At 39.7% G+C, this 9,315-nt stretch overlaps 1 pseudogene; it reads left to right on the plus strand.

Annotated features, from left to right (window-relative positions):
- Positions 1–4,095: 4,095 nt before the first annotated feature.
- Positions 4,096–5,004, plus strand: LOC149282877 (olfactory receptor 2B2-like; annotated as a pseudogene).
- The last annotated feature ends 4,311 nt before the right edge of the window (positions 5,005–9,315 follow it).

A 9,315-nucleotide genomic window follows, 5' to 3' on the forward strand; every position in this document is an offset into this window, starting at 1 on the left:
ACATAATCTAGACAGTCTATCCCTATCCCTCTCCAAGTTCTCTAATTGCTGAGCTAAAACAAAACAGTCGGGACAGCTGTTAAAGTCGTCAGTACTGTCATCAGGGTTAGATTCTGGTACAACTTTGTTAATCATGCAAATACTTTGTCTAGGTTGTAAATCCTCCACAATCAAGTCATTAAACGTTTTAAACATGCTTAGGGCATTTTGTAGTTTCTTCTTAAGTTTATCAATACATAACAATTTCTTATCTATCTTCATATTTTCTAGCTCACATTGTTTGTACATACTAGCCCATAGCTGTGCATTAGTAGGACAATTATCAAATTGAAAAGTTATTTTACTTTTGTTAGCATAAGTTTTTATAAAATCCATGACTTACCCTGTTTAGTGAACTCTCCGTGAGTGGCTGTTGTTTCACGCTGTATGGCTGTCTTGCGTCTGCCGTCAATAGCGTCTCTTAGCACTTGTGGTTCCAATAAAATCTGAAAGTCTGTATCCTCAAAGGTCCTTTTCTTAATTTTCTCCCGACAGTTTGCAAAAAGTGTACAGATATATCTGCCCTTCCCCCTGAGCAAGCTGGAGGGCAAAGGTCAGGAAAAAATACGCAGGGCTGGCACGCCAGATATGTAATAAAATGTATAGGGCCAATACAAACTTCAAATAATTGGAACACATATAAATGTATGTGCGTCAAAAATAGGCAGAGTCACTTAGATGCAAACAAAGGTAAAACATTTAATACGAACAAAAAATAGAAGAAGAATATAAAAAGTAGATAACAAAAATAATATAAAACAAGTCTTACAAAACCTTGGAGAGGAATTTAGTTCATGACATCTGTCCTATGCATTCCTGAGGATGGAGGGAGGGAGTGTTGGGACGAGAAGAGTCCGTGGATGGCAAGTACATCTCCCCTCTACCTCTCCTCCTATGCTTCTCCAAGGCCTTAACTTATATACACGGTTTGAATAATGATGTCAGTCTTGTCAGTCTATTGGTCTTCACCTAATTGGGTAAACATGCTCACTAAGATCTTCACACGTCTAAACCCTATTTTAGGTGGTGGCTGTACGCATACTGTAATGCCCTTTTAGAGTTACAACTATACCATGCATTAGCAAGCTTCTATCCTATCTATAGAATGCCTGTTCAGCAAATCCTTCATTCCATATTTTAAGGTCAAGGAAACCTTGAAGCCTATCATTGAAACATATTAATATATCTTAATAATCATTTATTTATGAACAATGATTACATATCTTTGACTATTGCCTATACCAATAATTATATATGGTCCATTTCATATTACTAGGGTTAAAAGAGATGTTAAATGTGTTAGAATCTTTTACATATATGCATATTTTTATACTCATTTCCACATGTTTCAGTTTAAAAGAGTGGATTAGATATTCAAGTTGATGCCAGAAAGTTGTATCCATTTGTGTTGGTCTATTTAATTTAGAATCTGATATTGAGTGACTTAACACTAATTAAGTAAAATGCAAATAGGAAAAGAAAAAATATAGTTACATGCCGTATATTATATATTATAGTAGACAAGTGCAAAGGAGCCAAAAATACTTTTTCAGTTCATTTTGTCCCATTAATTTTTGAGAAGTTCCCTGCCCATTCAGTTCGGCTAAAAATTCAGCTGCATTTTTAATTCAGGAACAAAATGTATTGCCTGGTGCCCACATTCACTTGCATTCTCATTAATTCTCTCAAATTTCTTCTCTGCCGATTGCTTCTGCTTCCGCATCTTTTTCTTCATCTTCTGTCTTTCTGTCCGATTTGAGGGGGATCTGGCCTTGTTTTCAAGCCTTCGTGCTTGAATTTATCAAAATTCAGTAAATCTGTAATTCGGACGAATCTGAATGTACAAGTCTATTGTATAGTTAATGGCTAATAGGAGACATTTATTTTGTCAGTTTCCTTCTAAAGTTTGAAAGTTATTTAAAAAATATTGCATGTTCCAAAAAACGTTAAACATAGGAACAATAACTTAAGTAATTCCATGATGAGTTAGTAAAAATCTCTCTGAGACGGAAGCCTCTCCGCAGGGCCTGTTATTCTCAGAGGTTATCTCATCAAATAAGAAGCTCTTATAAGGGGCTGATCTTTACCAGAAAACCTCGCAAGAGCCTGAAGAGAAGGATGAATTCAAGGGTCACAGTTTTTATAATTTATATCACTTTTATTATTTGCAATTGTTCTATTTTATATTTTTTCATAGTTGGCTCAACAAAACAGATGCAGTATGTAAATCATAATTTTTGCCAACAAATCCCATATTTATTGAAATATTGTACTGAAGCCTCCAAGGTCAGGTAAGATGCATGATGTAGATAAAGGGAGCCACAAAACATCCAGGCTCAGGGAAGATTTATGAAAATGTTTAGCCAAAAATAACACTTTAAAATAATCACTTACCCACCTATTTAATCTTTCTCTATCATCTGGAACTGTACCATCTGCCTTCAAGCATGCGCTAATCACACCAATTCTAAAGAATCCTTCCTCAGATCCCGTCTGTTTGACTAACTACCGCCCTATCTCTCTGCTTCCTTTTATCTCTAAGCTGCTTGAACGGATTGTGTACAACCGCCTCATTAACTTCCTCTCCTCTAATTCCCTCCTTGACCCTCTACAGTCTGGTTTCAAACCCCTTCACTCTACTGAAACAGCTCTAACAAAAGTCTCCAATGACTTGCTCTCTGCCAAAGCAAAAGGTCACTTCTCTATTCTAATTCTACTGGATCTCTCTGCTGCTTTCGATACTGTTGATCACCACCTTCTTCTACACTCACTTGCTTCTATAGGCATTCGAGATACAGCTCTCTCCTGGATCTCCTCATATCTGTCTAACCGTTCCTTCTCTGTCAACTTCTCTGGCAAGACATCATCACCCCTTCCACTTTCGGTTGGTGTCCCCCAAGGTTCAGTCCTTGGCCCTCTGCTGTTCTCTCTTTATACTTCCTCTCTTGGCACACTAATCAACTCATTTGGCCTCCAGTATCACCTATATGCAGATGATACCCAAATCTACCTGTCTTCTCCTGATCTCTCTCCATCTCTCCTGTCCCGTATTACCAATTGCTTGTCTGCTATTTCTTCATGGATGTCACACAGCCTCCTCCGATTGGAAAAACGAGGAGAAGCTGCCTCTGTAGTGCGCACCGTGGTTCTGCCCTTTTGTGGAAGTGGTCCGATAGACCAGAATAATGCAGACAGATCCGCAGAGAAAGAGAAGCATTCCTGTACCATTCTTTCTCCGTGAGTCTGTCTACATTTTTCTGGCTTCTTGAAGTACTTTTCCAAAAGGGTGGAGGCAGGGGACAGCCTCAATCTATTCGGGGAAGAGATTGTGTGTGGAGGTTCACCCTTTTGTTCAAGTGCTCTGGTAGGCCTGGTTAACAGAGCTGATAATGAGGAGAAGCAGACAATGAAAAAAGACAGAAGAACAAGAAGAGGCACAGAGCTGAGGAAAAAGGAGACGAGGACATAGAAATGGTTGGTGGAGAAGGTAGGGAGAAATTAAAAAAGTGTGAGGCAGTGTGAGAGAACGTGAGAGAGAGTGAGAGTGAAAAAGCAACAAAATGCAAACAAAAATTCAAAGCTCTTTGCTAATTTTATTTTAGCTTCGTTGAGTCCCTCCTTGTTTTCGGATATTCATACAAATTAACAAAACTGGAAAACTTTGTAAAATTTGAACAAATCTGAATGCACAAGTCCATTACAGACCTTCAGATCAGATTATTTCTCACTCTTGCTTGAATGCTCAGTTTTATGTAAATGATGAATGGCTTGGCCAAATCTAATTAAGACCATTGGCTGCCGTGCTGTGTGGACTCATTAAAGTTCTGATTTTCCATCATGTGACAGAACCCTTATAATTTTCACCTATTTTCTTAAACTGAAGGATCTAAATTTTAAGCCCCCTTTTAAAAAAAAGATATTTTATTAAAGCCATTTGTAAGATAGTTTTGTATTATCTGTGCCCAGTGTTTTCCCGATTAATGCTAGAAATAAAATTGCTGAATATTAAAGTGCTTTCTTATTACAGAGTTGAGGTTCCATATACAAATTATAAGAATGGAGATCGAGAACCAAACTGTGGTAAAAGAATTTATTTTAATTGGACTTTCTCAGGACTCAAATTCAGCTTTTTGTCTTGTTTTTGTTCATGTACTTACTGACCATTTTTGGGAATATTACCTTAATATGCGCAGTTATAGCCAACTCTCGTATGCACACGCCTATGTATTATTTTCTCTGCCAGTTATCCTTTCTGGATTTATTCTATTCAACAAGCACTGTCCCCAAACTGTTACTAGATCTGATTTCTACAATGGGAGGAAGAATATCATACATTGTGTGTGTAGCACAAATGAATATAAGTCTATTCCTAGGAGAAACAGAATGTATCCTGCTGGCGGTGATGGCGTACGATCGTTACGTAGCGATCTGCTTCCCCTTGCGTTATACGGTTATTATGAGCTGGAGGATATGTAAAAATATGTCCGTCATTGTATGGCTGGGGAGCTTTGCTTGTTCTATCCTTCCTACAGTGTCAAGCCTACGTCCGATCTGCAAAGGAAACCAAATCAATCATTTTGTTTGTGAAATTATAGCTTTAATGAAATTGGTTTGTGGAGACACTTCAGTTGATGAAGCCAAACTAATTTTTGCAAGTTTCTTCACACTTTTAGTCCCGTTTGCTTTTATTTTAGCTTCTTACGTGTGTATTATAGCGTCCATATTGAAAATGCAGTCTGTAGATGGAAGGACTAAGGCATTTTCTACATGCGCTTCCCACCTGTAGTATTAATGTTTTATGGGACCAGTATGTCTCTGTACCTGGGGCCAACAAAACAGTTTTCAAAAAAACACAAGTATATCACAGTCTTTTACAGTGTTGTGACTCCCATGTTAAACCCTTTGATTTATAGTTTGAGAAATCATGAGGTTAAAGATGCTGTTTGGAAAGTATTTAATATTTAGCTGCTCACTTGCTTTCTTGTAACGTGCTTTGTGGGAGAACCACCTGCCTGTGTCATCGGACTACTCCAACAGATCACTAATAATGAAGGGTCAAGTTGCTTAGCCCAGACTTTCACATAGAAACACTTTGCAAGGCTTAGGAAGGCTTGGAGGTTGGGATGGGGGATATTCAACAAGACAATGTTACTTTTTAAATCAATTATATAAATAAAATTGTTCAAAGGAAATCATGCTTATATGAAGCCTTTTTGAAACCTCTTTGAAAGTATATGGTATGGTTTATATGGTTTATATTTTTATTATAATTTCTTTAGACATATTTGGTAGATTTGGGCTTTTTGTTTCGTATGAATTTTACCAATTTCACAAATGTCCAAAAATAACGAGGGACGCCTCGAATTTTCCTTGGAATTTCATTTTGTCTTTCTGTCACTCCCTCTCAAAGTTTCCCTTTCTCGATGTCTCTCTACCTTCTCTGCCAACCACTTCTCTGTCACCACAGCTCCACTTATTGTTCTGTGCTTCTTCTCTTTTATCTTTGAGTTCTCTGTATCTTCAGTCTTCTTTCATCTTTCTTCTCTGGTGATCAACTTCTTACCATGATTCTGTATTTGGCTGTGAATAATAAATGTATTAATCTTTTGGTTCTGACCTTGGCTTGTTTGGCGTTCCTGTCTGTCTCCTGAGTTTGACCTGGCTAGTTATTTGGTTATTCTGTCCTCGCCTACCCCTGACCTCGGCTTCGTGTACTGACTACGCCGGCTGAGCGCTTCGTGTTCCAGATTCATTCAGCCTTGTGTCCCTGCCTGCCATATTTCCCTGGTGGTCACTATCAAGTTCCTGCACTGGTGGTCTTTTAGCTGTGACATATTATCACAGACCTAACCATGGATACTGCAGACTTGGTACGTGTTTCCTCTCGTCAAGACCATCAATATCAGGTGCTGGCATTGCATGCTTCTCATCTTCAGTCTCTGAAACAAAAGGTGGACACTATAACGGAGTCACTCAGATCATTAACCACCTCGGGTCCATCACCTATGTCGCCCACCTCTGCGTCAGCTCCTGCAGTTCCTCTTTTTCTGAAACAGACAGGCAGCCGGGCAGGAAACTTCCTAAGATGCCTGTACCACAAAAGTATGCAGAAGACCCTCATGAATGTAGGGAATTTATGAATCAATGCCAACTGCATTTCAGAATGCAGCAAATTTTTCCTCTCATACTAAGCAAGTAGCAATCATTATCAACCTGCTTTGTGGAGAATCCCTTGCCTGGGCCTCTCCCCTTTTAGGGCTGTGTTTGAGTATATGCTATTGAGTATCGTACTCTCGTCTACAAGAATGATTGGAACAAAATAAATATCGCCCCTGTTGTCCGACGACCTCACACCTTACCCACAGTAGTAGAATCTTCTACTCTGGCTCCCAAACACATGGAGATTGGCCCTCTTTTTCATTTATCTGATGCAGAGCATTCCACTGAGCTATGCTAATGCCTCTACGTCTCTGTCTGACACCCAATTTCTAGTAGACATCACGCTGCAGTGGAAAGTGACCACATAAGTTTTTATTAACTCCGGTGCCACAGGAAATGTTATTCAGCAGACCTGGGCTCTTCTCCAGGGAATTCAGCTGGCTTCCAAATCCCACAGCAGCTCTGTGGCAGCAGTGGATGGGACACCTCTCAGTTCCGGCATTCTATACTATGAGACACAAAGTCTTCGTCTGTTGGTGGATCTCCTTTTTGGTGAGCAAATTCATTTAGATGTCCTCTCCAGTTCACACCTACTGGTTATTTCAGGATAACCATAGCTGAGGAAACACAATCCTACTATCAACTTTAGAGAGCAAAAATTACAGCTTGAGGTTCCAGCTGTTTACAAACTAGACTACTTACAAACTAGAGGAGCTCGCTGCCTGCGACCAATAGAGTCACAAATGCAGACCTTTAACTCCTCACGCCGAAACTTGACCTGGGGAGGAGTTAAAGGTCCGCATGAGTGACCCTATTGGTCGCCTGTAGGGGCCTCCTCTGGCATCAACTAATGAAGGGCAGCTGTGACCAATAGATTTGTTTAGCCGGCGACCAATAGATATTTCCCTGGTGGTCACTATCAAGCTCCTGCACTGCTGGTCTTCTAACCAAGACAGGAGTGCTCCAGGAGGCCAAGGTAATGCAGTGGATCATTGGGAGAAAATAAGCACCAGAGTAGAAAGGCAAAAGAAGACTGGAAAAAGTAGAGAACAAAAAGATGAAGTAGTAGAAGCGCAGAACAATAATCGGTTCTGTGATGATGCAGGAGTGGTTTGCACTCGGATCTGCTGCATATATACAATTGTTTTTACTTTCTGCATTCGAGTTGGTTTTATTGAATTTGTGTTACGAATCTGCATATGCGGTGCTCTTCTTCCCTGCGTTCTGCTCGAGAAAGGGAAAGACCCCTCCAGCTCACAACCGCTCAAGCAGCAGCCAGTATGGAGAAGATGGAGGTCCTCCTCCAATTCAGGACTGCCACAACAGCCTCCACAAAGAAGTAAAAGACCCTCCTCCACTTCTCAGCCGCCTTGACTGGAACAGCCACACAGGAAAGGAAGACCTTCCCTTCAACAGTCAGGTCCTGCAGCTGAAGATTCTGTGTGTGTTCTAGTGGTCAACTCTGGAACTACAGGGCTTCATAATGGGAGATTATGCCACACACAAGATGGCCGCAGATCCTGACACCGGAAGTGATGTTTGGCTAGTTTTGGTGCCAAATTAAATTCCATGCCCCTTCCTTCTGACCCCTATTTAAACTCAGTTTTTTTGCCCTTTGGTGGTCGCCTAAGCTTGTATTACTGTCCTCAGTGCGTGTTATCCTCGGAATTCCTTTTCGTGTTTGACCTCAGCTTGTTTCCTCATTTACCGTATTACTAGTCTTCTGATCTCGGCTTGTTATCCGTTGATCCTGTCTCCTGGTATCCTGACCTTGGCTTGTTTGACCACGTTACTGCTACCCCTGGGTTCTACCTGACTCCAGTATCTCCAACCTTGCTGTGCATGACAATTTGCAAGCAGGGCTTTTGTCCATCTCATGTGAATTAGGTGTTTTTCTTTTTCAGTCAACTCACAAGCACTTGCATATGAATTTTCCCTGTCTGACTTTTATTCACATGAATCCAAGGACATGCCCGCAGGTGGCCAAAGGCTGAAGGCTGTGTGATTTTGATATTTTTAGTAATCTGCCGGACAAGAATAAGTGTTACTAATGCAAGTTCTTCCAATCGGGGGAGAACATGTTCACTGAAGCTCCGCCATTTTGCGGAAGTTCACTACAGATGATCTTTTCACAGATAATGACACAACACTTATACAAGTTGATTACGAAAACATATAGAAGCGTCTTCGCGATTGAAAAACCTCTTAATAAAGGTGTTAAAATACAAATACCCTTAAATATATACAAGAGAAAATCATGCTTAGAATATTACGCTTGTATAAAATTCCAATTTATGGCACAGATGATGAAGAAAGCCCTAGGAAATTGCACTTTTAAATTAATGGGCATAGCAGTCACCAAACGTATGAAGATGTTGGAAGATCTTGACAAACAAATCTCAGACATGCATAATGCAATTGTACACCGTAAGGAAGCAAACTTTACATTTTTTTAGATGAGCACACACAAATATCCCCTAGCCAAAATTCAGAAATGGGATTATCATGATTTAAACAAATTTACTAATCTAAGGAACCCCTCACTATTCCATCCCCAGTCATTCAAGTTAAACCATATTGAAGCATTTGAGACCTTTGTAGGAGAAATAATGACCTTTGACAATTTGTAGGAGAAATGAGGACAACAATAAGAAAAAAACCTGCCCTTAGATACTTAGAAACAAACCACTTAATTGTCATAAAACTAGATGTCACCAAAAACACCACCACTTTGGTAGAAGTTCCTGCTGGGTTATGTATGGGAAGATACGGATGAAGATGGAAGATTCAAGATAGCAGATGGAAGAGAAAGGAATAGATAAATGATAGAAGATGCAGAAAAGGAAGTGGTCAGCAGAGAAAGTAGGGAAACATTTAGAGAGTGTGAGAGATTACGAAAATTCTGAGCTTTTTGCTTTGTTTTCCACCTATTCATAGAGGGTCTGGCCTTGTTTTCGTGGCTTTATACAAATCACCAAATTTATCATAATTCGGTAAATTTGCAATACACAAGAATCTGAATGCACATTCTATAGTTAATGGCTAAAAGAAGACATTTATTTTCATCAAAATGTCCTTCAAAAGTTTGAAAGTTATTTTAAAACAATCTTTGCATGT

The sequence above is a fragment of the Sceloporus occidentalis genome, unplaced genomic scaffold, assembly GCF_023333645.1.
Source record: "Sceloporus occidentalis isolate IW3139 unplaced genomic scaffold, rSceOcc1.0.p SCAF_111, whole genome shotgun sequence".
Taxonomy (NCBI): Eukaryota; Metazoa; Chordata; class Lepidosauria; order Squamata; family Phrynosomatidae; genus Sceloporus; species Sceloporus occidentalis.